This window comes from Physeter macrocephalus, chromosome 2 (assembly GCF_002837175.3).
Source record: "Physeter macrocephalus isolate SW-GA chromosome 2, ASM283717v5, whole genome shotgun sequence".
Taxonomy (NCBI): domain Eukaryota; kingdom Metazoa; phylum Chordata; class Mammalia; order Artiodactyla; family Physeteridae; genus Physeter; species Physeter macrocephalus.
Window position 1 is genome coordinate 59854495 of NC_041215.1, and position 14761 is coordinate 59869255.

At 39.8% G+C, this 14761-nt stretch overlaps 1 pseudogene; it reads right to left on the reverse strand.

Annotated features, from left to right (window-relative positions):
* Window positions 1-4483: 4483 nt before the first annotated feature.
* On the reverse strand, window positions 4484-5839 carry LOC102985015 (polycomb group RING finger protein 5-like; annotated as a pseudogene).
* Window positions 5840-14761: the final 8922 nt, after the last annotated feature.

Consider the following 14761-nt stretch of genomic DNA (forward strand, 5'->3'; position numbering starts at 1 on the left):
GAAAAGGAGGGAGAGAAGAAAAGAAGGAGGGGGGAGGGAGAGAGAGAGAGAGAAAGAGAAAGTTTTTTCCATTTTCTCACCAGTGCCTCCCATTGGCCAAACCTAACAAGAACATTGTCAAGGGAGCCTAGGAAGTACTATTGCATGGATCAGCCTCCATGCAGGGCAGAGGAAGAGTGCTGAATGGATCTTAGAGACAGGCAAATAAGTCAGCAAAGGGAGTGTGGGAACATGAGAAAAGACTAAAATTATGGACTAGTGAAAAGTCTGAATTATAAAGTACTTGAAAAGAAATGCTAATTTATTACTTCAGAATGCATATTATGTTAGACATTTTGTTTAGGGGGTCTGAGATTGTCCTAAAAAGGCCAATATCTTGGGTTTGAAGTCCAGAGATCCCGGGTGCTGATTTCTAAAGTATAGAATCTGCGGCATCAAAGACAGCATCATTTAAGTTAGAGAAACTCTTTTTAGTATCAGAATGAGATTCACCAGGATAAAAAATTTGGAGAATAGAATGAATTTCTTTCCTCAGTAACTAATTATACTTCTAAATTATTGCAAATAAATATACACAATATCCGATTCAATTTGAAGAACTGATCAGAAAAGTGATTGCAGCTGAGTTACAAGAAAAATTAGTGGAATGTTGATGCCAGCTCTATGCTAGAATCCCAGAATATCATCTTTGAATCTAGAGCAGTGTCTCTGGAAAACCTCTATGGTTACTATCTTTTCACTGCCTCTCCTTGGACTATTCTAGAGGTAGATGTCTTCTTGAGGCAACTCATGACATTTCCAGACTGTTCTGTGTCAAAGAAAATCATCTGAACAGAAATTAAACTGGTGAAGGCAAATTTTATTCAGGAACTATTGTGATAGGGAAAGACAGACCTCAGTATAGAATTGTGCTCCATTCCAAATATAAGAAGGACAGGTGGGTGTTACAGACAAGGAGCAGAGTGGGGGTCAGTGGATAAAAGTTACCAACAGGGAATATCAAGGATAAGGGGGATTCTGGCTAAACTGACTTGATAGGATTCTTGCTGCAGGCAAGTCAGGGTGATAAGATATTGAGGGCAAAGGGGAGCAGAATATGCCACTCCAAAATATGTCATTTTTGGCATATTGATCGTTTTGAATTAGTTACTTGAGAAACAGTTGGTGCAAGAAACACACTCTGACCCTTCTTTGTCCCCCTGAAAAAAGGAAATCTCCCATGTGAAAGGTGCCCTTCCTGTACCAGGAGGGTAAAGGCATCCTCATCACCAGAGAGAGGGAATTAAGGCTGAGAAGACTATAAAAGCAAACTGTTACTTCTTCACTAATTTACTACCCCAAGTCCATACTTTGTTTTTTCAATTCTTCACAGATTTAATGTTTCTTTGTCTAAAAGGTATAAAAAAGTTGTCTGCTTTGGTCCCATCTTTGTGTGTCATATTTTTATGGGGCTCTTGTATGTACAAAATTAGAATTGTCTTTCTCCTGTTAATCTGTCTTATGTCAATTTTATTATTAGACCAGCCAACAAACCTAGAACTGAAGAAGGGAAAAGTTTTCCACCCCCACAGGGGTGATGGGTCAGGAATTTGATCAGATATCAAGGGTGGGGAATTTTCACTAAACAGACCCAGCACTATTTTTGCTAACACTGGACTAAATGGGCCAAGGACAGAGCCCAAGTTTGGATTTAGACGAAAAGAAAACGCAGAGAAGCCAGACCAAAGTTCGGTCAAGGAGAGAATCCTGTCATCTGCTAGCAAAATTTTCATTGTGTAGAACTATCTAGCATCATATAGGGTAAGATTGGTCTTTTTGCTCCATGATGTTCCTTCATACGTTGAAAGATAGAAGTCATGTGCTCCTCACCTTGACTTTTTTCAGGCTAAACATCTCCCAATTCCTCACAGATTCCTTCTGTTAGCATTCCATTGACCATTCCACTTGGTTGTTTTCCCCTGCCATCCTTATTAGTGTCTTATACTTCATACAAACCTAAAGCTTACTTAATCTGAGGTTTTATCACATTCCAATGATTTAGAGGCTCAATCCCTGATCTCTCAGGGTAATTTGTAACTCTAGTATCTCAACCAGCCTGGCTGTATATTTGTTAGTCTCCTCTATTACATTATGTGTTTGTGAAAAGCAGGGATTGTGTCTTGATCGTTTTTTTTATCTTACCTTCCACGATGCTTAGGATAATGTGTGTATATAGTATAGTAGTATGTAGCATATAGAAGGAACACAAAAAGTAATCTACTGAAGGTCATGATCCCATGCTCTACCCACAACTCTTGGGCCCTTCAAAAACTCTGTGTCTTTCCTCATGCTGTTCCCCATTGCCCTGAACGGTCTTTTCCTTTTATCTTTATGGAGAACTCCTTTTCTTTCAAGATTCAGCTTAAATATCACTTATCCTCCCTAGCTATCTTTGGCTCTCCCTATCCCAGAAGTCTGACCCTCTAAAAGCAGATACATTTCTCCCTTTTTTGTATTCCTATGATATATAATTCATTATTTGTTATGTAGAAAGAACCTTTGGTGTGAGAGTCAGGCAGATTTATGTTTGAAACTCAATTATCACTTGTGGTCTTGCATATTTCATCTTTTTTAGTGCTCAGTGTTTTGTAAAAATATGAAATTTAGGATGATAATTATTTATTTCACTGATTTCTTGAAGGGTTAAATAAAATAGTAAATGTTCAGAACTTTGCCTAAATCCTGGCACATACTGGGTACTCAATTTTCATCTATCATAATGGCATTTATATTCATGTATTTTAGTTTTATGGGCATCTATATACCTGCTATATTTTAATTGAATCTTACTTTTGTATCCCCAGAACAAAGGACTAAAAAGGTCTATTGAAATAAATTGTTTTCTTTTTATTACACAAGTACTTCTGTGATGCTGAACACTTTATATCTGCACTATCCAATATGGTAGCCACTAGTCACATGTGATTATATTTAAATTAGTTAAAATTAAATACAATTAAAATTCAGTTTCTTATTCAAACAATGTCCACAGGTGGCTGGCAGTTACTGTATTGGACAGTGCAGATTTAAGAACATTTTCATCTTTGTAGAAAGTTTTTTGGACGGTGCTGCTCTAGGTTGCAATAGTACTGCTTCTAGCTCAGCATAATATTTCCAACTTGGTCAGCTATCTCCTCCATCATTCTGGATCCTATATTTGTAGCAATCCAACTATGGTTTAATTTCACTTTTGAGCAGCCAAATCATACAATTAATTTATATAGAATTTACAATCAATTAAATTACCAAGTGCTTTAACTTTTTTCTCTATAGTGCTTTCATAATATTTTGAAAGTATCGACTATACCAAGTATTGGCAACTTTTTCTGTAAAGGGCCAGATACTAAATACTTTAGGCTTTGCAGGCCATACCCTCTCTGTTGCAACTACTCAACCCTGCTGTTGTAGCATGAAATCAGCCATAGACACTATGTAATAGTATGGGTGTGGCTGTTTTATTTATAAACTAGGTTGTGGGCCACAGGTAGTTTCCAAGGCCTGGTCTATTTTCACAGACTTCACTGCTTCCTGTAGTGACATAGCCAGTCCTCTCTACCCTTCCCCCCTTTTTCTTTTGGATCAAAATAAGTCTACCTCTAAACACTTTTTAAATTTTTTTTGCCATATTGGAGAGAATCCAATCTCAGTTGGTACTAGGGGCTCACCTTCTCAAAGATTTCATCAGAATTCTTAAGGTTTACAGAGACCCCAGAAAATAAAGAGATATTAAGAGGCGCTAACATAGTATGCTTATTGTGTACCAAGCATTGTTTAAACCTATTACACCAATTAGGTCTTCTAAACCTCACAACAACCTACTTTATTGATGAGACAAAGATGGTAAACCCAATCTAGGGAACCGCACAGTATTAGTCTCTATACAAGCTTGCTTCCAGGCAGTGCTTGTGTCCTTGCTTTGACCTCCAAACTCTTTTTTTTTAAAACAGGACAGTGGCTCAAGGACCACTTTTCTAAATATATTTCCCATACAAAATAATTTCAAGATACAATAATTATTAGTTCCTTGTACAGTACTCTATTTAAACAAGAATTAATCAAATAGTAAGTATGTGAAAACAGCAACACTACAAAGATTGAGCCATATTACTAGTGTAATCAAACATTAGAACAGTCTTGGAACAGGCAAGCAAAATATTCAGAAGGCTGAATCGTGGCTACACACCTAACTGATTTCAACCATGACTTGTACACTGTGAGACAGCACAGATACCTTATGCAGATGGTTCAGTAGCAGAATGGCACTTGGTTTGCTCTTAATAGAAACAACATAAATGCAACTGACAATCTAGAGACGGACAGCGGCCTTATTCGCATGCTGAAAATCTGGTTGTGTCCCTCCAGTCCACACACCATTCACTGTGCAATCTGTCAATGAGTAAACACACAGTGCAGGATTCATTCAGTGGGATCTAGGCCTCGTGGTCTAACCAAAATCAATTCTTGGTCGATACTGCAATACCATGGGGTAGGGGGGTATGACTGATACAAAGGGCCATCCTGAGGGCAGACTTGTGAAGCTGAGCAGTTCAGACACCGAAAGTTTTTGCCTCTTAGTCTCCATCTTGTCATGTAGATGAACTCCATAGTATGGTCCTTCCCCATAATTTCACCATTGCACAGCACATCCAACTCATAAGAACTTGGAAGTTTTAGTTTTAAACTTAGAAATTTTTTTTTTTTTTTTTTTTTTTTTGTGGTATGCGGGCCTCCCTCTGCTGTGGCCTCTCCCGTTGCGGAGCACAGGCTCCGGACGCGCAGGCCCAGCGGCCATGGCTCACGGGCCCAGCCGCTCCGCGGCATGTGGGATCTTCCCAGACCGGGGCACGAACTCGGTTCCCCTGCATCGGCAGGCGTACGCGCAACCACTGCGCCACCAGGGAAGCCCAAAACTTAGAAATTTTTTAATAGTTCCCATAGTTACATGTGTAGAACACCAAATGAATTTCTTCATTAAACCCTTTACTACATTGTCCCTTGATTGTCCATTATTTCGTAAACAATCTAGACATATAGCAATCTGTGGGTCACTTCTGTGATAGTCTTTATCATCTTGATTTTCATCACCTTCTTCATCTACTTTAGGCTTGTCAACTTTTTTTTTTTTTAGATGTTGGGGGTAGGAGTTTTTATTAATTAATTAATTTATTTTTGCTGTGTTGGGTCTTCGTTTCTGTGCGAGGGCTTTCTCCAGTTGTGGCGAGCGGGGGCCACTCTTCATCGCAGTGCGCGGGCCTCTCACTATCGTGGCCTCTCTTGTTGTGGAGCACAGGCTCCAGACGCGCAGGCTCAGTAGTTGCGGCTCACGGGCCCAGTTGCTCCGCGGCATGTGAGATCCTTCCAGACCAGGGCTCAAACCCGTGTCCCCTGTATTAGCAGGCAGGTTCTCAACCACTGCGCCACCAGGGAAGCCCTGTTAACTTTTGAAGTATCATCTTGTCCATTTTCTTTAGACTTGTTTTTCTTCCAAAATTCAGACTCCCACTCAAGTTCTTATTCTCGTAGTCCAGGGACAAACTTAAATATAATTACCTCTAATGTGTTATCCAACTTCAACATTTCTAACGGGTTTGTCTCATGAACCTGGTTGCCACACCTTGGACAATCACTGCTGTCTTCCAAGTTCTGGACAATACAAGTCTTACAGAAGGTATGGAGGCATTCCATCACTGTAGTTGGCTTGATCAGATACAGATATAGCAGGTAAAGATTGAAATGTAAGGATTGATGTAAGGATGTAAGGATTGAAATCTTTCACCAGGTGTTTCCTCTGGGTAGCCATTCGTGATTAGCTAGGACTGGCTCTAGTAGTTCAGGCACACAGGGGTATTAAGTGGATGAAAGTCTGATCCCAGGAGCTGGTGTGGAGTTCCCAACTGGATGTCCTGAGGCATGAGAACTAAAATCCAAACTTCTCATGAGATCGCTGGTCATCACTCCTTTTGGTGGTTCTGCTTTCCCATATAGTTCTGGAGGCTGGAAGTTTGAAATCAGGAAGGCACCATGGTTGGGTGCTGGCGAGAGCCTTCTTCTGGTTTGCAGGTGGCCGACCACGGTTGTATCCTCACACATGTGAAGAGCAGAGTAGAGGAAGCAAGCTGCCTCGTGATTCTTTGGCTGCACTGCAAGGCATGTGGGATCTTGGTTCCTTGACCAGGGTTTGAACCCATGCCCCCTTCAGTGGAAGCCCAGAGCCCTAACCACTGGACAACCTCCAAACTCTTTTTTAATCTGAATACTCTCACTCCCTCCTCTTGTTGCTCCCTGAGGCCTTCACTCATACACATCCCCCAAACTCAGGAGATTAGCATAAATTCTTCAAAGCTCTATAAAAGACAGGAGTGTAGTTGTCTTCTAGCAGCTTCTTGTAAGCTACAAAAATCTATTCTTTTGGTGAACCCACTGGACATAATTTTAGTCCTCTTTTACTTGTCCTTTCAGCATTTGACGTGGTCACTCCTTCCTTCTTGAAGTCTTTTCTCCTGACCCCTGTGATGCCCACACCTGGCTTTCCTCCCATCTTTCAGGCCAGTCTTTCTCAGTCTCTTGGAAATCTTCTTTTTTAACCTTGAAAGACTGGTCTCCCATTCTTACTTTCCTCCCTCCTCTGCACACTTTCTCTGGGTGATCTCATAAGCCCTAATGCATTAACTATTATTTGCATGAGGATGGTTCCCACATCTTTATCTCCAGAACTTCCTGAGCTCCAGTCTTACCATCCACGCAAGCAACTTGTGCATCTGGGTGTCTCATGAGCACATACAGCTCAGCATTTCTCAAACAGAAATAATTATTTTCCCTCTCAGCCTGCTGTTTCTCTTATATTGCCTTCCTTTTTGAATAGATTTCCAAGCTGCATATCTGCTTGTCATCTGATTCCTCCTCTGACAGCCCTACCAATTACCGAGTCCTGGAAAATTTTTTTTTTTTTTTTGTGGTATGCGGGCCTCCCTCTGTTGTGGCCTCTCCCGTTGCGGAGCACAGGCTCCGGACGCGCAGGCTCAGCGGCCATGGCTCACGGGCCCAGCCGCTCCGTGGCATGTGGGATCCTCCCAGACCGGGGCGCGAACCCGGTTCCCCTGCATTGGCAGGCGGACGCACAACCACTGCGCCACCAGGGAAGCCCCTGGAAATTTTTTTTTTTAAATAAATTTATTTTATTTTTGGCTGCATTGGGTCTTCTTTGCTGTGCACGGGCTTTCTCTAGTTGTGGCGAGCAGGATACTCTTCATTGTGGCGTGTGGGCTTCTCATCACGGTGGCTTCTCTGTGTTGCGGAGCATGGGCTCTAGGTGTGTGGGCTTTCAGTAGTTGTGGCGGGTGGTCTCAGTAGTTGTGGCTCACGGGCTTAGTTGCTTCACAGCATGTGGGATCTTCCCCGACCAGGGCTCGAACCCGTGTCCCATGCATTGGCAGGCGGACTCTTAACCACTGCGTAACCAGGGAAGTCCCAAGTCCTAGAAATTTTGAATTACTTTGGGAAATCACTTTCAAAACCACTTATGTCTCACTCTTGTAACTTCCACTTGCCCACTTGTCTGTATTCCTGACCATCTCATAATTGGCCTTCCTTCTATCAGTCTAGCTCTCCTTCCCGATAACTAGTCCTCATGATGCAGTCTGAGAGGTCATCCCAGTATGCAAATTGAACCATGTTATTTTCCTTCTTGAACTCTTTATTGGTTTCCTGCTGCTCTTAGAATTAAGTGTGAATTTCATCAGCGGCCAACAAGACCCTTCATGATCCTATCCCTTCTTACCTCTCCAGCACATCACAGTGTGTTCCTTTTCACCCTGTGCTCTGTTCATACTGACCTTGAAGTATTTGCATAGGCTCTTTCCTCAGCTTGGAACACATTTCCCTCAATTTGGCCACCTGGCCAAACCCTGCCCATTCCACATTTTTTTTCTTTTTTTTTTTTTGGTGAGACAGACCTGTGCTTAGATGTTGCTTGCTCTCCATGCCTTCTGTGACTTCTGAGATGCCTTCTCTAGTCCCTCAAACCAGGGTTAGGTGCCTCCTTTTTACTCTCACAGCACCTGTAACTAGTCCTATTCAGCATCTATTCTAGGTTGCAATTGCCAAAGGTTGCTTATCTTTCCCATAGACTAAACTCTGGGAAGGCAGGGTTGGTCTTTCCTGCTCTTATAGCCCTACTGCTTGTACAGTGCCTAGTAGAAGCTCTATACATATTTAATAACTGAAAAAAAAAAGATCAGAAAGAGGAAGCTAGGAATATGGGCTCTGGAGTGAAAAAAAAAAGAAAAAAACCCTTGGGTTTAAATCCCACCTTTGCTCCTAATAGTTATATGACCACTGCTACTTGCTATATGACCTATGTGGACCTCCTGAAGCCTCAGTTTTGTCATATGTAATATGGGAAAAATAGTAAAACCAAATTTACAGAGTTGTTTTCAGACTTCTGTGAGATAAAGCATGCAAATCAATTAGCCCTGTGACTGGAACATGGTCATTGTTCAATAAATGTCACTTTTAGTAGTACCGTCCTTGCAAGGCACACAAAGTCTAAAACCAGACTGCCGGGATTCAAATCCTGGCTTTAAAAGCAGAGACAGACTCACAGATAGAGAACAAGCTAGTGGTTGCCAGAGGGGAGGGGGGAGGGTGGGATGGGCGAAACAGGTGAAGGAGTTAAAAGGTACAGATGACCAGTTATAAAATAAAAAAAGTCACATGGGTGTAAAATGTACAGCACAGGAAATATAGTCCATAATTTTGTAATAGCTTTGTATGGTGCATAATCTATAAAAATATCGAATCACTATGTTGTACACCTGAAACGAGTAGAATATTGTAGTTCAACTAGATTTCAATTTTAAAAAAACCCTGATTTTACATCCTACCAGGCATGGGACCTTGGGCAAGTCGTTAACCTCTCTGTGCCTCAGTGTCTACATCTTTAAAATGGGAAATTAACAGCATATGCCTTAAGGTATTATTGTGAGGGTGAAATGAGTGACTGTGACAAAGATTCTCTCCTTGACCAAACTTTATAGTCATGCTCTTTTGAGCCCTCTGCTCGACTAAACCTGACTCTTTGGCCTCTGTCTCCATCCTTGTAAAGTCTAGTTTTAGCAAGAATCCTGTCAAGTCAGTTTAGCCAGAATACTCCACTCTTGATATCTGATCACTCTTGACATGTGATCAAATTCCTCATCACCCACCATCTCCCTGGTGATGTCTGATCACCCGTACCTGGCTTCAGCAGAATCCTGTTAGGTTGGTGTAGCAAGAATTATTCTACCCTCTGAGTTAATTTTTCATCCACAGACCCCTCTACTCTTCTCCTAGGCTATAAATTCCAGATTTTAACTTGTTGCATTCAGAATTGAGCCCAGTTCTATATTGAGATATTTTTTCTCCTATTGCAGTAGTCCTGAATAACAATCTGTTTTTATTGTTTAAACTACTGTCAGGGTCTGGTTTTTCTTTGACACCTGGCATACTATGTCAGGCTATGGGAACAGTTGCCATTATTATTGCCTGTATAAAAAGGAAACTGCCCTTGCCTAAAGGAAATAATAAAGTTTAATTTTTAGTCTTAGCCTCTTTCTGGAAGGGTAAGAAATATAACAGGAGCTGACAGTATTGTTCCAAATGAAAAGTAAAACACTGTCAATCTTTTAGACATTGGGCCCATTCAGTGCTTAGCAGCAGATGATCATAAAAACCCAGATGTTTTTCACAAAGCAGATTATATAGGGATTTGTGACCAAACCTTCACTTTCTCAGGAATTTTCTGGTATTATGCAATGAAAAATGCTGTGTTTTGCAAAGCTCAAAACTCATGGTATCACATGTGTAAAATTATTTACAGGTAAGTTCAGTTGCTGTGGAATCATTTTAAATATTTTATATGGTCAAAGAAGATGCTGGTAGGTTGCTTTTAATATGTTATTGTTCAAATGTATAATAATGCTTTCTTTTTTTGAATTTCCACCATCCCTAGTCTTTCACTTCATGAAGAAGCATATACAACTCAGTTCTAGTCTTTTGTATTAACTCTCAGATAAACAGAATTTCCATGTCAGTTTTGGAAGTTTTCAAGAAATGTGTTTCTTATGAGAGCCTAAGAGCTGGGGGTAATTAATACACAAATGAACAAATAGTAGAAGGGAGTGATATATCAATGCCAGAATTCTGTAAGTAGCAAATAACTTTTCATGCTTTATGATTTTAGTCACTGAATAAATAAACAGGGAGCCTGCGAAACACTGAGTCTTATAGGTGAGAATGAGTGTGGGAACCAAGGAGGTAGAAGTCTCTAAGAAGCCCCAAGCTCTAACATACTAGTTTAAAGAAAAAAAATCCCTAGGAGAAGGAATTGTCATGAAAAGAGGTTAAAGTTGTATAAATATGGTGACTCTAGTTTTATCTCCTTGCATTAATTGAAAGCTGTTTTTTTTTGTCTGATAGTATTTCTTTTCCTTGCATTAATTGAAAGCTGTTTTTTTGTCTGATAATATTTCCTTTCCCTTAGAAAGTACTTATTAGGAGACAATTTTCCACAGGCCTCTTGCATTTCTGCATATCTTGTGAGTAGAGGCACTGGCTGCCTTTATCTAGACTATCTTTTCAAGGATATTTGTATAGCAAACAGCCTTGGAAGATAAGATGGTGTCTCCCTTCAGAACAAAGGGCAGGCTCATCACAAAAGTTTGGGTTCCCAAAGCTCAGGGTTCCTCTTCTGCATTTCCATCCTGCTGAGTGTGCAGGTGTTTCCCTTTTCATATCCCCATGAGGGAATTGCATGTCCTGAAATGACACAAGAAAATGATAATACTCTGGCTACTACTATTGCTATAAAACTACCTATATATCTTTAGATATCTGTATCTATATATATCTATATGTATAGATATAAAGGAATCTTGTTTCTTCTGCCAGTACCCATGAAGTTGTATGTGGCAGCTAATTTGCTGCTTGCAAGTAGGGTTAAATCTCAGAACCCTTCAAAATTCTTGACAATACTTTTCTTGTGTTCTATTTCCAGAAAGACAATTTATATATTCTTTGCTCTCCCTTAATAATTTCTTGTTTTGAGTTTCCTTTACATCATTTTTTTCTTATACCTTGTCTCAGCCACCTATAAACAACATATAGAGATTTTCCTACCATTCTTAATGATGTACTGCATCACTGATCTCTCTTTCTATTACCAGTCCTGAAGCACCTCCCTTGGGAACATCTTTATACTCCCTTTCCAGATTCTCAGATGCCTCAGTTCCAGTGGCCTCCATTAAAAAAAATTACTTAATTACCTGGTGAACTTAGTCAAACTAAGTCAAACTTAGTCAAACATCAGTCAAAACTGCATTGCCTGCAAGATCTCAAATTTTGAAATTTCCTCTTCTCATCATGACCTCATCTTTTTCCTCTTCTACTCCATCATTCATCCTTAACTAGCTCCTGGCCTCATCTTTTCTTTTAGTCCTTTGATATACTTCTCTCAATTCTCCCTTTACTTAATTTTGATTATAATATTGAGTGCTAAATACTCTGTTGTGCAAACACTCTTTTCTCACAACAAATTAGGAGGATAGGCACTATTACTATCTTGATTCCTAAGACTAAAAATTTGAGACTTAGAGGTGAAGTAAAATTCCCAACACTACAGAGGTAGCAAGTTACAGAACAAGGGCTTCATTTAAAGCCTGATAAACTCTAGATCCATATCTGATTTCTGGCTTTACTACCTATTTTGTAACAATGAACTTTTAAGTCCTATAGGCTACTCCCTAGAGTATTAGACTATTGTATATTGCAAAATAAAGTTAAAAATCTGGATAAATGTACCTATAAAATCCCTGCTACTTTCAGATTCATTCTACCATTCAGCAACTTTTTGATCACAGGTTGTTGTTGACTTTCTATCATATTTCTCACAGTGATTGTTTAAAATCTTCTCCAAATTCCTCAAGCCTCCAATTTTATACTAGCCTCTCTGGTTTGAAGTCATCAGTAGAAGCTCTCAATTCATTCCACCTGAGGTTCATTCTCTTTCTTTCTTCTTTCTCTCAGGATGCAATATCTTCCAAGCCTAGACCTTCCATCTATGGTATGACCCCATGTCTTCTTCCAGGACATCACTTCATTAATTGTGCCCCCTCTCTTGTTTAACCATAAACAATCCTCTCTTTAATGGCACATTAAAAAATTACTCTTACTCCTATAACTGCCAAGGCTTTATTTGCATTTTACTTTCTTGTATTTGGATTTCACTCCCTTCACTCCCTGAAATGTGGGTCTCAGAAATACTGGTCACAAAAATCAGTAAGTATTTTATAAACACTCAATTTAATCCCCTTCTGTTAGTTATCATTTTCACTACTTCTCTGTAGCTTTTGATACTCCTTGTTTCCAAGTAAAAGCAAATGGCCAGAACTCCAAGCAAGGTCTCTGAATTTGGAACCAGCTTTGAACTTGGACTCTTCAACTAAACTAGCTATGAAATCTTAAATTTTAACCTCTCTGAGCCTTAGTTTCCACATCTCCAAATGAGAACTTTTATATATACCTTCAGGTTTCTTAGGAAGATAAAATGAAATTATTACTATAAAGTTCTGAGCATGTTTCTGATGAATAAGGAATCTTCAGTAAATGACAGCTATCTCTGTTATGTCATTAACACAGTGTCTGACACATAGTAATTCGTTTCTGTTTTCCTCCCCCAACTTCTCTTATTTTATGTGATGTTTCATATTATTTGTTTTCCATTTACTTTTTGGACAGATATTTTCTTCTTTCGTTGGTCTTGTCTTCTTCTAACTATGTTTCCAAACTTAATCCTTAGACCACTTATTTTATCTTTTTATAGTTGTGTCTTTGTCCAGTTGTATCCTCTCCTGCATTTTTTACTATCTATTTTTTTTTTTTTTTTTTTTTGCGGTACGCGGGCCTCTCACTGTTGTGGCCACTCCCGTTGCGGAGCACAGGCTCCGGACGCGCAGGCTCAGCAGCCATGGCTCACGGGCCCAGCCGCACCGCGGCATGTGGGATCTTCCCAGACCGGGGCACGAACCCGTGTCCCCTGCATCAGCAGGCGGACTCTCAACCACTGCGCCACCAGGGAAGCCCAGGATTTGATTTTTTAACATAATGTAATCCTAAATTCTTAATCTGCATTTCCATTTTCCTGTTATAAACTTTCACCTGGGTATCCCAGTGGAAAATTGACGTGCAAGCTGTACAAAACTACACTCATGTCCCTTCCTGAACAGCATCTACTCCTGACTTCTCTGTCTGCCTGGTCCTTGCGGATAAACTTGGTCACTTTGCCCTCTTCCTCTCCTTTATCCCCCACCACATCAAACCGTTTGCCAAGTTGTATAAATTCCAACTCTACGGTATCTCTTTTGTCCTTTTTCTTAAATTCTCTGAGATATTTCGGATCACACTGATAGTGTGATTCAGACTACCAATTTGTATAAGAATTGCTTTGTATTTCAGTTTTGTAGGAAAGGTTTTTCTCACTTCCTAGACCAGCGCCAAGTTTTAGACTCTTGTTTGTTCTTCCATTCTGTGTTTCCCCCATCACACTTTAATTCTTTATCACACTCTCTGCTTTTGCTACTGCAGTAGAAGCTCCTCAAGAGCAGAGACCACATTCCTCACTTTCAGTTTCTTAATAGGTTCTCCATCTTGGACATTTATGTTCCCTTTTCAGTGCTAAATCAAACAATGGTGCTTCTTACCATTGATTTTTAAAAATTTTTATTGGGATATAGTTGATTTACAATGTTGTGTTAGTTTCAGGTATACAGCAAAGTGAATCAGTTATACATATGCATACATCCACTTGTTTTTAGATTCTTTTCCCATTACAGAGTATTTTGTAGAGTTCTCTGTGCTATACAGTAGGTCCATATTAGTTATCTATTTTATATATAGTAGTGTATATATGTCAATCCCAGTCTTCCAATTTATCCCTCCCCCTCTTACCCCCCAGTAACCATAAGTTTATTTTCTACGTCTGTAACTCTATTTCTGTTTTGTAGATAAGTTCATTTGTAGCCTTTGTTTAGATTCTACATATAAGCGATATCATGATTTTTTTTTTTGCTGTACAGTAGGTTCTCATTAGTTATCTATTTTATATATAGTAGTGTATATATGTTAATCCCAATCTCTCAATTCATCGCCTCCCCCCACCATTGATTTTTGAACTTGATTTGATGAAGTGTGGGAATTTTCCCACCTCTAGTGTCTTCCTGCCTTAGTCTATTCTGCACATCTTGGGAGAAAATATTCATAAAACCCAGCTCCAATCATGTCATTCTTTTGCTGAAACTGTTTGTTGGCTCCCCACTGACTACTGAATATGTATACAGTTCTTCTCTTGGTGTCAAGGCCTTTCATGATATGACTCCAAAATATCTTTCTGGTTTATCTACTCCCGGTTGTCATTTCCTAAGCTCTAGATTACTCATATTCCTCCCAGGCCTTGCTAGTCAAGTTTTCATAGGCCTTATTCTCTAGCTTTGCTGTCTTCCTAAGACTCTGTCTATATTTAGGAGCTCTGCCTCCATCTCCATTTATAGATATTCTACCCATCTTAAAGCTTCATTTCAAATGACACCACCCATAATCCTGCTGGAATTAATCATATTTTATCTTTTTTTTCCCCAGCTGTTTGGGACTTTGTCAGCAGCGACTCTATCTTGGTCATCTGTGTACCTCTTGC